This window comes from Notothenia rossii, assembly GCF_949606895.1.
Source record: "Notothenia rossii genome assembly, chromosome: 7".
Taxonomy (NCBI): Eukaryota; Metazoa; Chordata; class Actinopteri; order Perciformes; family Nototheniidae; genus Notothenia; species Notothenia rossii.
The window spans coordinates 24884868-24902056 of NC_136905.1; the positions used below are offsets into that span (position 1 = coordinate 24884868).

Here is a 17189-nt window from a genome sequence, read left to right on the forward strand (position 1 = left end):
CTAAAAACTCAATAACTTAGTTTTGCTGAGTAGTTTCATGTCCGCTTACCTTAGAAACGTAAAATGCCACGGCAGTGTGCAGATGGTGAGCATGTTAGCTTAGCTTGGTAGCTTCAGCTAGCTCTGGAACTTTCAGCTCGGTGGCAGCAGGTCCCGCCTCGGCTCCGCCTCTTTGCCCTTATTTTGGAGCAGGCTGGAGAAGGCGGGAGTTGAACTCTGACGTCACTGTCGAGCCGTTAGTGGCCGACTCCGCCGACTAAGGGCTTCTCGGCAAATCTGCAGAATCCTATTGGTGACGTCACGGACCCTACGTCCATTTATATATACAGCCTATGGTACAGACGAATCAGATGATTAAACATGATCTTAAAATATATTTTATATATATATATTTTTTTTTTTGCATTTTTTTGTAATCATTATCTGATTACAGTGGAATGCGGCTATTACCATTTTGTTCAGCAAAACGCCTCACAAACTTATTAAGATCAACAGCTTTAGTGCGTTTGGATTCAATGCTGAGTACAGCCAAACTTGACATTCTCTTCTCTGTCATTGTAGACCGCAAATACCTCATTCCTTCCGTCTAAAATCCCTTAACGTTTGTATGCAATTGTGCTAAATTCAACACTGGAACCAAGCAAATATTAATATGTTTGCATGACATTAGTTATTTATATTTTGATATCACTTAATTATACGTTTAATACATTTAAGTCAAGCTAAGGTACATGTGATGGTAGCTAGTTAGTGCTCTTACCTGTGAGGCCTCCTCCAAACAGCATAATAACCAGACTGTATCATTAAAACTAAGTACCAGCTCTAGATCCTTGACTTTAGACAAACAATTCAAAAGACAACATGTATTTAAAGACCAATCTTTATTTGAATGTGCCTCTTAACCTGATATATTAGTTATACAGTAATAGTATTGACAATCTAAAAAAACTGAGCAACTCAACCGTCAACTTTATGTTTCTTATTGTCTAAAGCACTTGTTATTTTCCTTTTCCCCCTCTCATATTCAGTGTGGACGGATTGAGACAGCGTGGTGTCCAGAAAGCTGCAGAGACTTCAGGGAGAAACTTCCGTGTGATGGACGTCCTGTCTGTTGGTTTGGAGAGGACTGAGGGTCTTTCCTCTGCGAGGGGGACCAGGCCTGATGGAGGAGCCCATGCTGGGCAAAGCTGATACCAACTGCACAGGCCTAGTCTGTCACTTTATTTGACTAAATGTGTTTACTTATACATTTAATAGGTTTACACCTTCTGTCCATATGTGCGTTTAATTTTAAACATTTGATTAACTTTTGGTTGACATTTTAATAAATTGTATTTGTATTTGCACTCCTTTTGTCCATTATTCTTACTGAAAATGTTAGATTACACATTCACATCTGACTGAAGATTGGCCCTATTTATTTGTGACGTTGCAAACTTTGCGGTACAAGGCACAAGTTATGTGAAGCTCATAAAGCGAGGCAAATATAAATAATCAGCTGATGGAGTGTGGATGTGGAAATGGGTGCATTCGATCAGCTGACTGTTTTTACAATAAAAGTAGTTTCTTAGTGTACTGGTCTTAAAATCTCATAGCATCAGCTTTTAATTTTCCTCTTGGATGTTCTTCTTGACCCTCAGAGAAGGAGAACATGTCGTGTCTTTCAGGCATGTCCTTTCCTAACAAAAATGACAGGAAACATAAAACATATTATTGCAGAACAAGTGTGTTATTTATGAAAGTGGTGTGTTTGTGTGTTTAGGGGCTGTAGATATAATTATTTTGTAATTGTAATCAGATTATGAGTGAACAGTATGAAGTTCATCAACATTGAAATGTATGTTATCAAAATAATATTTAACTGTTATCAAAACGTAGTGCTACTGCAGAAGCTTGCTCTGTTGTCTCACTGAAAGAATAACTTTTACCACGTGTTTACAGACAATATTGAGAGATAAATAGTAGCAGTTCTCACTATGTGTTAAACATCTTTGCCTTTAATACATTAAATTAGAAAGCTGACAAAATGACATTGCTTGTTAACATCTAAATGTAACTTTTTGCATGGAAAAACCCCTCAACTTCACTGCTGTGTAGGTGATCTAGTATTGTTTAATGGAATGTATATCAGTGTATTAAAGTAAATACTTCATTTATTTAAACCAATATCTTTCTTGATTCTTTGTAGGCTACAGTATGAAAAAAAGAGTCTTTGTACCTGAGCTGAAGTTCACTGCTGTGAGGATTCCAGTTCTGTCTCTCACTCTCTGGTCCAGCCTGTCTGCATCACCAGGACACCTTAAACAAACAGATATATGTAAAGTAACATGTGTACAAACAATATAACTGATTCTCTTCTGTTGAACATGTTGCATTGTGTATTGTCCGAGTCAGGGTCCTTTTTATTCTACTGTAACTTTGGAAGTTGTGTTACCAATGCTTACTGTTAATTTGATACCCATTTGGTAATGCAATTCATAAAAACAACAAAGTTTGGGTTTGTTCTTCAGATGACTGTGATGTTAACGTGTAAGCTCAATAATGAACTCCAGCTCAACCAACCATATTGTAATATCTAAGTAATCATCTTGAAATATGACATTAATAATTGTAATATACACACATCTTATTGTGAGGTTGATTTCACATACACTACTTCGACATTAGCTTGTCTACATACTTGAGCATAGCCAATTTAAATTAACCTTAGCGATGCATACAGTTCCTACCTACATAATAATAATCTCTCTAAGTTACAAGGATGACCTTATTTTATCAACCTCAAACAGAAGCTGTTTGTTGTACAGTATTATCCCACTTAACGCTTAACACTTGTCTATTTCGTTTTAACCTTTATAAATATAGTCTATGATTTTAACTTGGAGGCTACCATTAGCATCGTTAGCACCGATGTAGCTACCACTCGCTTAGACGCTAACTCAAGCCTTAACATTAATTACGTAGCTGATTAAAATCATTAACACATAAATAAGTACTCGAATTTCACTTACCGCAAAACCGCATTCATGCACCGTCTGTTCCAACCGCAGAGCGAGTCACAATAGTCCGATATATAAGCATGAAGAACAAACAAACACGGCCGGGGCCAAGTTGTGTTCCCTGGATGAGCTGAACAGGCAGAGTGCCTGTAGCTTCACGGAGCAGCTAGGAGAGAGACAAGAAGCTAACAGCAGCAGTCAGGTTATGGCTAGAAAGGATCCGTCTTGTGTAAATGTGACGTCACGTTCTCGTTGTAACTCTCGTTGGAGCGGCTCGGAAACACATCTACAGCAGTAACATGATTCAACATACACATTAATGCAGCAGGATAATAGTAAAACACTGAAAGGGAACATTTTATTGCACCAGGAGCTATCTTGGGACTTTTACCGCGACAACGTTGACTTGCCTGTGAATAAAAAATAAACCATAGTGTTGGTGATCTACAGTGTTGTCATTCTACTTTGAACAGCAAGACCGCTAACACCCTATTTCAACAATCACACTCCCTGTCATTGACATAATTAATAGATAGTTTAGCTTCTCACGATCATTTGCTGTGGCCCACGAATGTTAACGATCGTAACTGAAAGGCTGCCTGCCAAACGTAAACATTCAGCAACGTGACTTGCAAACTCTCGCGAGAGTTTTACACTAGACGGATCATTTCTAGCCATAACCCAGCAGTCACTTCAGAGAGCCGTCACTCAATGTGAACACGCCCTCATTTATGCAAAAACTTTAAGACCTAATATAAATAAAAGGGTCGTGTTAGAAAACAATTCACTCACAGATCCATAATCATGACGGTGGAATCTAACTATATTAATAATAATATTTATTGCATCTGTAACAGTGTAAATAATGAATGTTTGTTTTATTAAATCCTGTTAAACTGGGACTACAGCCATAGTTTTGTTATTTTATTTTATTTTGAAAAGCCGTAGCTGGAAGCTAGTGTGGCGCTGAATGTGGTGCATTTTGGGAATTCGTCAGTGTTAGAGGATTCTTAGCTTTGGGTGAGTTGTTGCTCTGTTCACTCATTATTAAATATAATAATAATTGTGATCTACGTGTACTATTCTGTGTATAATCTATCTGCATTTATTGGTTATATTTTATGTTTAGCTAAATGTCTTTAGATTCCGTAGTGTATCACTTTTCAAAAGAATTGTACATAAACTGAGAGTGAGCCGTTTTTCGGCTAACTAGTTAGCCGCTAACGTCGTGGAGTACATGTGGCATTTACGTCACTGATGTGAAATGGTGTCCGTGGGGTCTTAAAAAGTATTAAAAGTTGATAAATCAATTTAGCGAAAATTAAGGCTAATAAAAAGTATTAAAAAGTATTAAACGGCATTTTCCAAGGTATTAAGAAGGTTCACAGCAACGACAACATGAAACACCCTTTAATTTACTGAAACGACATGTCGGGAAACCCCACAAGGCGGCCCTATGCATAGCGCGCCGTAAAATGCTGCTTATTATTTTAAGTTTCGTTGCCTTGCTCCGCTCTGTGTGTGGGGGGGGGGGGAACTAAACGACTACGGTAACGGGTCCCAAAGTGGGTAGACCGTCATACGCAACGCTCTGGGGGTCCAACGGCTCCGTGTGTGCCCTATATGATCATTTTCTGATAAGGATGAAAGAGCCCGCCTCCCTCTCCCCACGTCTCCTGCTGCTGCTGGGCTGTCAGAAGAGGGGGAGAAAAAGAGAGGCAGGCAACGTTTATTAAATATTATTATATTATTATACAGAGAACAGAGTCGTTATCAATTTGTTTTAAAGCTCAATAAATAACAAAGAAGACCTCTGACCGGCACTTTCCTAATTTTGTACGGAAGATTTAAACTTTAACGGACATGTTGACTGGGGGAAAAAATGTTTTACGGAAACTGCCGCACAGTCCCCTCGTTCCTTGGAAGAGGCAGAGAGGTGGGTGTTTTTCATCTGCTGGTGGACTACCTGAGAGATACAGCAGGAGAACACGCCGTCCACTGCGGAGAATAAACAGAAGGGCAACCATGGCAACCATGCTCCGGGGTCTTCTTCGCTGCTTTTGGTGTATTTCGGGCGGCAGCAGCGCCACTTACAGGCCTGACATATGTACTACATCGTTTCCAGCATTTCCAGCGGTCTAGTGTGAACGGACACGTTAATGAATCGAATAAGTGTGAACGGAAACCTTTTTTGCGCTTGCGTATGCGTTTTACCGTATGCGTCCTTGTGGGGCCGGGGACTAAGCCAAACTATATCCGGTCAACACATATAGACCCTAAATATAGTCTATATTAAGAACGAGAAAAGTCTTAACATATATATCCTTTTTTGTAAACATATGACAAATGTGTGAGGGTGATGACGTCAGAGCATCGTCTTATGTGCCAGGGATTAGCCCCGGACAGCCCCAGCCCAATTTAACCCCTGGGTATTTGTGAGGGAGCTCCTATATGGCATTACTCCGCTGAAGCTCACCAAAGTTTAACATATTTCATAGTTCAAAGTTTTGTCAATTGTTTTGTTTATTGGTCAAATACTGGTTTCTAATGTTTTCTGAGGAGTTTTACTGGAATGAAAGAGCACAGAGTCTACAGAAGCAAAAAAGCAGCATACTGCATTAAACCTGACCTTCACAGAGAGGTTGAAGTTCATGTGGAAAGGAGGCTTCAGTAGTCTGTCTGCACTCTGTTTAGTTTTGCTATCTTACAATCAATATAGTAAATGTGAGGTAAAGTGTGTTGCCAATGTAACCGGTTAGAACTCAAAGTTGCGATGAGGTCTTAAAATGTATGGAAAGGGTCTTAAAAAAGGTCTTAAAAGGTATTACATTTGACTTCAGGATTCCTGCATATACCCTGTTGTAGAGCAACATCTCACTATACTGTGGCTAAACTGTGGATCTGTGTGTTCATTCCATGGTTTGCAGGTATGTTTATTTTGAGCTGTTAAATGTTTTTATTGAATACTGTTCATCTACGTAATTTGATTTATCTTTATTTTCACAATTACAAACTAAATTGTTTTATGTTTGTAATAAATGTTATTGGGTTTCTTTATGTTTTTATTTAGAATCCTTTTTCTCTAAACAAATGATACCACTATACGATCACTGTAAGAGTGTTAGAGGATTCTTAGCTTTGGAGCAACATCTCACTGTACTGTGGCTAAACTGTGGATCTGTGTGTCTATTCCATGGTTTGCAGAATAAAAGCTGATTGATATCTCAAACTGACTCTGGTGAAGTACAAGAAAGCAACAGCAAGGCAGGACCCAAGTGTCACACATCCATGGGTAGAAACATGTTTTTTTCTGCTGTAAAGTTGGGCATTTTAACATGGGGGTTTATGGAAATTGCTCCTTTCTGCAGTCAGTCCCTATCGGCCAATATATGAACTGCAGTGTGTGCCACTTCCGTATTGGCGTCACGGCTCTTCCACGGTTATGGCTAGAAAGGATCCGTCTTGTGTAAAACTTGCGAGAGTTTGCAAGTCACATGGCTGAATGTTTACGTTTGGCGTCAAGCCAAATGATGGTGAGAAGCTAAACTATCTATTCATTATGTCAATGTCAGGGAGTGTGATTGTTGAAATAGGGTGTTAGCGGTCTTGCTGTTCAAAGAAGAATGACAACACTGTAAATCACCAACACTATGGTTTATTTTTTATTCACAGGCAAGTCAACGTTGTCGCAGTAAAAGTCCCAAGATAGCTCCTGGTGCAATAAAATGTTCCCTTTCAGTGTTTCAGTGTCTGATGTTTCTCTATTAATATTGCTGCTGCATTAATGTGTATGTTGCATGTTACTGCTGTAGATGTGTTTCCGAGCCGCTCCGATTACAACGAGAGTTACAACGAGAACGTGACGTCATATTTACACAAGACGGATCCTTTCTAGCTATAACCCTCTTCCACTCCACAGAGTTTGCCGCTTTGTCCGAATGCTTCTCGTTTTGCGCCGTCACCCCGTTCAAATGAAATCGCCGCCTATCATATTTCAAAACTCGCAGGGCTGGGGGAGGGGTTACAAGACTCGCGTCTTGTGCTGCATTCACTTGCACTCGGACATTAGAGATTTTCTCTAATAAATCTCCGATGAGCCACAACCTTTCTTTCAAAACAAAGATACCAACTGGGGTGGCAAGGCTATTTTTTAGGGTGGCAGTTGCCACCCCGGTAAATCTTCCCCTGAATCCAAGCAAAACATATGGTTCAGGATCAAAGTACTTGTAATGTGTGTATGTCATACATAGCCTATAGAGGCACATCTCCCTTATGATAAGTATTAAACATGAAAATGCAAATAGCAGAAGCCAACTCTCTTGTAATAACCATAAGACTGACAAAATGACAGTAACATGCCGCACATTCATTTTCTCACACAAAAGTTAAAGTCACAGAAGGCCTACTCGGCAGTGACAGAATCTCACTCAAAGCTAAATTGAAAAGTGTGTAGCCCTGAGCTATGCTCCCTAAAAAACTTTGAAGCTACAACAGTTAAGGCCCAAGGCCTGTGCTAAGACCTGAGCGAATACCTGAGCTACAATGGGCCTCTGATAATTTAGTTATAACATCACAGCGAGTACAGGAAGCATAAGTTTACATTCAAAGATTCATGATGCTGCTGTTTACTTGAAAAAAAGTCCATGTACCGATCTTAATGAAGATGTCTGCTATCTTGTAAGTCCTCTCTTTGTCTCCAGATTTGTCAGAGACTTGGTTGTCCATGCTTGAATTTCTATCAGTTTTCTCAACCTCAAAGTTCAGTTTTACCAAACGTTTTTATTCCCTTTGGCATTGGTTTAGCTAGGTAACTCAGAATCAAACTGCATCTTAATGGGCTTTTAAAATGGAGACATTGAACTACATTGGTAGTTTGACCCATAGATATATATAAACACTAGATGGCTCATGGGAGATTTTCCAGCGTAGCTGACCGGCCGCCATCTTGCCACAGTCAACAGTTACTATGATTCGCGTTATGGTAGCTGTTTTAAGGTGAGTGATCTGCATAAAAATACTCTTAACTCGCTGAAATCTTGACTGATTTACAAACGGTTTGGTTTATTATAAACATTATCAGCATGGCTATGATACAGGATGCTTGGACATGTTGAAATTGCAGCTTTTCTTTGTGTATGTGGTTGTATTTATTAGCTGGCTAATAACAAGAGGCTGTGAGTGAGTATTACAAAGTTGACCCAGCAACTTTACACCAGTGGGAGAGGCAGAACTGCTCTTTCTTTTCAACATAACTTAAGTTACACATGATTTCTTCCAAGTGGTTTGGCTTGTTAAAAACATCTTGCATTATGATACAGGAATTTGCTGGCTTTGTGTTTACAGAAGTACCTGACTATGCCGGACTTTTGTGCAGCCTACGGATGCTCCAATCGCCGCTGTCTGCCACCTACTATGTATTTATTAAATCTTCATGTTCCATGAGACGCAGCACTATGTTCCCCGCATATGTTTATGTTTGCTCAGTCTAATAAACCCATAACATGGTTGTGAAAGAATACCAAAGCTGAGGCTGGACGATGATTGATTGTTGGTGTGCCATGTGTCACCGTGTGTCTTATTGGTTTTGTGTTATACTGTATTTTATTGTGTGCAGCTGGTCCTTATCTCCAAGACACATTTAAAACAAATAACCTTGAACCTTGAAACCCCATCTCTCCCCACCTGCTCCTGCTTCCTACATCCCCTCCACACCACACCAAGTTGTTCTTCTTAATAATAATAATAATACATTTATTTTGGGGGGCCGCCTTTCATAACACCCAAGGACACCTTACAGGGGCATAGGGGGCAATATAGGGAACAATTTAAACAGTGGATTTTGTGATATATCAGCCGAGGTGAGACAAGACAAACCACAAATGGACTACAGAAGGACACAAAAGGACACATGTTACAGTTTATTAGGGCCCGAGCACGGAGCGCTAGGACCCAACGGCGTCCTAACACGAAGTGCGAGGAACCTATTGTTATTGGTGGTATTATTATTATCGTGCTGGCGTTTCCTCTTTTTGAGGTCTTTAGGATGCTTAAAAAGTTGTATAATTTTGCACGGACGCAAGGACCGGTAAATAATTCTATATTCTGGAGTCAATGGGTTAAATATTCCAACCTGCTCACTAGCGCCACCTATCAAAATCCCATTTCGGAATAAATGTACAAAGTCTCACCGTAACTCCAAATGACCTGACATTTTGCACACATATCCGGGTGGAGCTGCTCTACAAATAATCCTCTTGGAACCCTAAGCTCCGCCTAAAATGTTTTCCTTCTAAATTAGCATAATGTTCAAAACAGTTAAATATTCACTTAAATTTCAATTTTCAGTTTTTGAACACCAAACTTCGTATACAGCATCGGTGAAGGGTCAGACACATTACCGTAGAAAATGAGCATGTTAGGAAGATAAATATTGCCACCGTCAATCAAAACGTTCTCGCAAAAAGGCGGGGCTTAGAAATAAATGCTCATAACTCATCAACAATGTATCCAAACATCACAGATTTTGGTAGATAGGTTCAAACTGTCTTGGGGAATAGGCACACCAACGCATTTTCATTTTGGACTATAGGGGGCGCCAAAAACACCACCAATTTATAACTCAAGAGCGGATGGACTAATATTTTTATTTATTTTTTCCACACACTCTCGGGGTGACTGCAAACTCAGATTTAAAGTTTCGCAACAAATCCCGAATGTGGGCCTGGCCTAAACATTTTTTTTAAATTGCGATAGCATAAAATTAGCTTCGGACGCAAAACTTGGGACACACGTCAGAGCCCACGACCTTTTCGAGAATGTAAAAAAAAAAATGAATTTCTCAAAAAAAACTGCTCACTAGCGCCCCCTATTGTGTGGTAGTCACATATAGTTTCTTAGAAATTCACGAATTTTGGCACAGACATTCCTCATGGAATTGCGGACATATTTGTATATAGATTCTATTAGCCCGGCCCCCCAGGAAGTCGGCCATTTTGAAAAATGTGCGTTTTTCATGCATTTTAAGCACATTCTTGCGAACTCCTCCTAGGGGAATGATCGGAAAAATTCCAATCCAGGACACGTTCAGCCCCTATCCAATATCATGATAAATTGAGAAGAACATTTTTAATAGCTCAATCGTGGAGGTCGTAAGCTAACAGCGAATTACCATTTTTGACGATTCACATGTCGTAAATGACTCCGAATTATTCGGATATAGTTATTCCGATATTCGCGAAACACTGTATACACATTGCTCTTATGATTGCGGACATATTTCAAATTGGCTTTTATTAGCTCCGCCCCCCAGAAAGTCGGCCATTTTGAAACATGTGCGTTTTTCAGCCATTTTCAGCACATTCTTGCGAACTCCTCCTAGGAGAATGATCGGAACAATTCCAATTCAGGACAAGTTCAGCCCCTATCCAATATGATACTTAATTGCATAGCACATTTTTGAAAAATCACTTGTGGAGCTTGTAAGTTAACAGCGAATACACCATTTTTGACGATTTACATGTCGCAAATTGCTCCAAACTGCTCGAATTTAGTTTTTCCGATATTCACGAAACGCTGTACACACATTACTATTATGATTGCACACATATTTCAAATTGCCTTCCATAAGCCCTGCCCCCCAGGAAGTCGGCCATTTTGAAAAATGCGTTTTTCATGCATTTTAAGCACATTCTTGCGAACTCCTCCTAGGGGAATGATTGGAAAAATTCCAATCTAGGGCAACTTAAGCGCATACCCAATGTGATACTACATTGCGAAGAAATAGTCGATCGCTTGAACATGGAGCTCGTAAGCTAATGGAGAATGTACCATTTTTTACCATACTACCTTAAGCTACTGAGACCCGCCTGTCTGCCTGCACCATCAACTCACACACACACACACACACCTACACATTGTACAACAAACACAAACAGCTCCTAAAGCATAACTAAATATCAGGCTACAGCCCTTGTATATTTTATTATGTGAAGCACTATATGGTTTCATGAAAAATATCTACTGTTTATTTGTAGATATCTCCTAAAGCCTACAAATAAAGTGTGAAATGTAGGCCTGTTACATATATTATTGAGCGATATATATTATACACACTGTTATGCTTTCTGCACTGACCTCAGCAGCTGTTCTCACTGTAAACATCGCCTCACAATGAAAGCATAACCTAACATCCATGGGAGATGTGATTAGTGAGTAAACAAACAAACAAACAAACGGTAAAGGGCAGAAAGTCTGATGCACATTTGATCATCTTGAATAACTTATAATCACAACGGGAACAGTTTGCAGAGATGTACTTCGTTGACATCCAGCCATGCGTCACGCCTCTTTTAAACATCATTGTTGGCGGAAATCTACTCCGGAGAATACATCAGTGTACCCTCGGTTATAGCTCCTCCAGAGAGACTCCTCTCTCCTCTAAATCAGCGTATCCTCGGTTACGGCACCTCCAGACATCCTCCTCGATGATCGATCCTCGACGACCCTTTACAGAAATTTGTTTTCCTTCGAGACGGCGCGCCGACATCCGTTTCCGGGTCGCTGCCGGAGGACCTGGGAGTCTGGGACGCAAAAATTATAGAAATGAGAAACGGCTCATTTCCCAGGACTCGCGCGCGTCTGCTTGACGCTGGGACGACCGGCTGCCCTCCCCGACAGGCGCACGAACGCGAGGGCCCGCTCATCACTGCGCGCACAAGTGCGACCGCAGTTTTAATATTATTCTTGGTCTTTTTTCAATAACATATTTCAAAGTTTCTGAATTTGTTTACAAATCTAGAAACTAAATACAAAACTAGGATGATATGAAGATCTCATGTCAAAAATAATTGTGATAAATGAGACAGAACTGGCCTGTCTGTGAGCACATTTTATGTTGGTTTGGTTCTTCTGATAAAGGTGTGAATATCTAAATAATATACCAACATATGCTATTGTCATTAGTTGTGTCCCTGTTCTTCAAGCTAAGGCATTGCTAAATTAACAACTCTTGGCTTACAGAGTGGTAACATGAGACCGATTTTTATATATAAAATATAAATGTATTTTAATTTGATAATTTATTTATAAATTTATAATTTATTTTAAATATTAACAATATAATAAAATAAATGGAAATATATACACCGGCTAATATTTAATATAAATACCTTGTGTGTGTGTGTGTGTGTGTGTGTGTGTGTGTGTGTGTGTGTGTGTGTGTGTGTGTGTGTGTGTGTGTGTGTGTATAGCTATTGCTTTATCTGATTAATGTTATTTTCATATGAAAGTCCATGATTATAAGTATGCAGTATCATAACTACATCTTTGATGTTTATAAAAAAACAAAACGTTTGAAAATTGGTTGAAAATTGAGCAAGCTATGGTTATTTAAATAGTAAACCATAATGTTATGAATGAGAGAACTGCCTGTGGCAAGATGGCGGCCAAGTGGCAACGTCGGTCTCCATTGGCCAGCAGCGCGGGTGAGTCATCTAGTGTTTATATATATCTATGGTTTGACCAAATTGTTTGTCATGTGGACTTTTTTACTTCCTGTTAAAGTTACTTCCTGGAAAAAGTTTCATTGGTGAAAAGCTTCACAGGTAGGCGGGACTAAAATCTCCAACCAGTCAAACCATGGGACCAAAAAGTCCAGTCAATCACACCATTAAATACATCTTTAAACTGTCTCCCACTGCTAACCCATTGGTTGATTCACCCTTAAATCATGTTATCACACAAACATCACTAAGCAAGTTAGAATATAGTTTCATGAGGCCCTTGAAGAGCACTTGCAGAAACAGGTGAGTGCTTCCCTGAACAAATGATAAGAAAAGCCAAACAATAATAGATCACAGTAGATCTAGAGTTTTTAAAATGTGTATTTGATCTATATCTGAAATGTGTTATTTCAGCCTAGCTGAGGTAAAAGAGCCAGGTTCTTATGTTAGTGTTTGCAGGCAAACTTAGAAATTAAACCTATGTATTATATAAATCTATTAATCATCTTAAATCAAAATCATTATTTTTGCAACATGCATCCTATTTTCCTAAGTTTTATATAATTAATGTTATAAGGCAGTAGCGTGAGAGCTTCTAAAAGTGACTTTGAATTGCCAAGATGTGTTATTTTCCAGAAGTACAGATATAGGCAGATATCAATGTACATTGAAAAATGTCCTTAAACTTGGCACCATACATGACCCTTATTAAGCAGAAACAATAATTGATAGCTGTAGACATATTTATTTAGAACATCTAATTAAAATACAATCATTAGTTGAATTACAGCACAGATAATTCGATCATGTGGCTCAAATTCAGTTCTTAAATATGTTGCTACAAGTGTAAGCCATTTTTACATCCCACACCATTTATTTCTTATTTCCAAGGCCTGCATATTTTCCCATAGCTGGTGGTAGAAAATTACTCCTGTTTTATGTCAAGTTTTTTCTCACTGCTAGAAATATTCACCAACTGAAGAAGGTCAATGTGGGATTATGTTTGACTTTCACAGGCCGTTTCCATAAATAAATACTGTTCTGAATTTATCTGGTTGAATATTATCCAATACATTGTGTCAGGTTTAAACAATTAAGCAGAGCTCTGCGTACTCTGCAGTGGGAGCCAGTTTTCTCCACATTGTTTTCACTGATTTCAGCGTTTTGTCCACTTGGATTTCTGAAATTCCAGTAGATGGTGTAACTAAAAACGATTGGTGAGAGTTGTTTTCCTCTTCTCCATTGGACAACCAATTATTTTAACCGCTTCACTTTTCATGAGGATTTGATACTGCTTCTATATCTAAATATCTAAAGCTAAATTACGGTTATCGTCTTAAAATGCCTACTAACAGCAGCGTCAGATTCCCTTTGTTTCTCAATATAGTCTCATTGTTAGACAGCACTTTAGAACTCTGTTACACAATGTCGTTAGCTAAGTTACTCTTTAGTGTCAGAAAGACACCTCCAGCACTACTTATGGAGACTTTCCTGAATAAAGACAGTGAAGCGCATCTCTGTTTTCATGCCTACAATGTATTCACAGCAATGTTTTTAAATATTATCAGCAGAATAGACAGTCAAGGTGAACATAAACAATGATTCGAAATAAACAAAAGGCTCAATCTTTTAAAACGGACTAAGCCAAGGGAACACAGATCAGAAGTTTGTGCAATAAATTACCTTACATCTGTACATCATAATGTTTGGTTATATTTTATTTTATAGTTTCCCTTTTTCCTGCCGTCCAAAATAAATGTTGTCTCTGAATGTCAGATATGTCTCGCTTGTCAGCATTAGATCTCTATCATCTTTTATCTTTGACCCAGATCCAATGTAGGAATGTGGTTTTTACTAGTGGAGACATGGATATGTAAACTCCCTGCACTATGGGGTCAGAGGTCATTACACATTCCAAAGGAAGCCCTTTTTTAAAGTCATAATAGTGACACAAGAAATACATTCAAAGAGAATTTACGAGTGATGGTTTTATTTCTTATTTTTATGCCGAATAAATTGACTACTTATGAAACATTGGAAAATACTGATTTTATAGTTTGTGGAACCAAATTATTTATGAGGTTTGGTGGTTTGGTAAATTGTTCTTGTACAAATATGGTTGATTTCAAACAAATTAAATGAAAATTCCAATTTCTCTGACAAAAAATAATAACAAAGTGAATAGAAAAAGTCGACATGTTTTAGTTGCTTTCCTTCTAAAGCCATTATCTTCTTTGTTATCTTGATATTTTTGATCTACAATTGCAACTTATGTTCATAGATTGTTTATGTTTGCACCACCAGATACCAAAGAAAATGACTTGTAATGTGAACAATTACCTGGCAATAAACTTGATTCTGATAGTTTTCACCCACAGGTTTTCTTCCAGTCTTTGATTTTCCAACAAATATGATCAGGTTCACTGACACAGCCACTCAGGCAGCCATGACGGCATCTGTCAACTTGCATCTCAGGCCCTTTGAACCTCACAACCAAAATAAAGCTTTGCTCCTGCTACGGATGGTCACCTATTCTGTCACTGACGGGGACACGTGCTGACGGGGGTGGTGACCTGTGGTGATTGCCCTGTTGCATGTAGAGAGTTGTCTTTGTTTTTGTTGTTCTCTATTCTGAAAGTGTGATGAATTAACCTTTTCAAAGCCATGGTTTACTCACTTTAAAAACACAACCCCACTGGAAGCTGCTCAGTCCAGCAGACAGGGATTTCGTACGGTCAAGGGCACCTCAGCGCTGCCCAGTCCCTTTTCCTGCCCAGATTTATCCTGCCAATTTGAGGATTAATCCTGTGACCTTCCAACTATAAGCATTTTAAATCTATGTGAGGACAGTGTCGGTTCGTGTTTGTAATAGATAGGGCTAAAAAAGCATGGCTTACTTATTATTCTATGTACAAAATTCCCTATCAATATCCACATCTAGCATAATATTCAATCGCTTTGGTAGATGTTCATCACTTATTCGTAATGCTAACACTTTCAAATATGAAAGCGTGGAACCTGATGTCTCTTTTGTTTTGACTTCTCTTGATTGTACATCCCCTGCCAACATCGCTTACAGGTTCATTCATGGACATTAATTAAATGCTGTACCTTTAATACCTGTTACTGTTCAGCTTGTCAGCACGTTGAAGCCGTTAGGTATAAATAAAAGTACAAAGCCGGCCTTGATTGGGGAAGGTGAACGGTTCCTTAAACTCCACAAAGCATTACTTTGGCTCACAATTTGCTGTAGATGGGAGCCATGGCTAAAGAGTGAAACAAATGCAGCTTTGGTCATTGTGAAACATCAAAATATTTGTGCTTGTATGCATGTGTAAACATCTGATGAAAACTGCCACACTTTCCACCATTGCTCTGGTAATTTTGCAGGACTTTGTGGAACAATACAACATTCAGTAGGGCAAGCTGCACCATGCCGTGTGTATACTTGGGTGGTCTGTGAGATTTTTACACTTTGATTATGCTTAGGGGTGAGGCTGGTTGCTGGTTTGATGACTGGCGGTGAATAAAGTGTGTCAGCATTATATACCGAGGTAGGTACTTGTAATCCGTAGCACCAAGTTTGCTCGGTGCAGCTTTGGAAAGAACTGTGCTCATTTGTTAGAATTTGTGGTGCAGATCCGGTGAATAGCATATGTACAGTAATATAGTGAATTCATCCATTTCAACACCCTTAGTAATGATATCACTTTTGCAAATTGTTCTGCTAAATGATTTCTAAGTTGAATGTTACTTTTCAATTGCTTGCTTATTCACTTAGTCTGTAATGCTCTATCTCACATTTTAAAAGGCATCTTTCACCATGACTTTTCAATTGACTTTGGAAAACTTGGCCTTTTTAATACTTTGCCTGACCAACATTGGAATGGGGAAATGTCAGGGTCTCAGTTGAAATGACTGTTGTAGCCACTGTCAAAGCCCACACACTGTGAATGTGCATGATCTGTATTACAGACAGGCAAACATTTCTGCATCATTTTTCTGGGAGGTCCATCATAAGAATCAGTACTTAAAGAGTACCAAATGTCCATCAAGAACGATTTTAATCGGATGTTGATTTAATATGTTTTGAACATTTTTATTAAATTATTGTAAAAAGGTCAGAGGTGAAATGTCAGCTTTTGTTGAATTCCCATTCTGAATATGGAATTCAGAATTTGAGTTTCATTGAATACCCATGGCAGCCCATTTCATTGACTTATCTACAGTATAGCAACATTGACAGGTTTTATGAATTCAACGTGACCCAGCAAGAGTATGAACACTCACTGGAGCCTGCAGCTAAATGGGAACTTTAGTTATTTTCCTCATCTACTTGCCAGCTGGTCCAGTCCTGCTCCACAGTATGGACACTGGTGGGTTGTGTGGGTCAGTGTCTCTTGGCCAGACGTCAGTGGAATCCTGCCACCAGTATACAGACATGCAAATGTTGGAGTGCAAGAGAGAGACACACTTTCCTATGGGTTTGGCAGTGTAAAAATGAGCATCTGTGCTGAACAGAAAGTGAGAATGACAGTGCTACTGAAACTGGCATCACATTATATCGTAAATTCTAACAAAATTCAAGCAAAGTTTCTAGAGATGCAGGCTTTTAATGAGAATGATTGGGACTGCACATCCTACACATGTATTTCTTCTGTTTCAAAACGCCCCTTCAAACTGGATTTAC

The 17189-nt window shown here is 39.0% G+C and overlaps 1 long non-coding RNA gene across 1 annotated transcript; it reads right to left on the reverse strand.

Annotated features, from left to right (window-relative positions):
- Positions 1 to 722: 722 nt before the first annotated feature.
- Positions 723 to 3486, reverse strand: LOC307012916. The gene is made up of 3 exons (XR_013800767.1): positions 3012 to 3486; positions 2219 to 2298; positions 723 to 1679 (listed from the first exon to the last, which is right to left on the reverse strand). It is a non-coding gene; the product is annotated as an uncharacterized lncRNA (long non-coding RNA).
- Positions 3487 to 17189: the final 13703 nt, after the last annotated feature.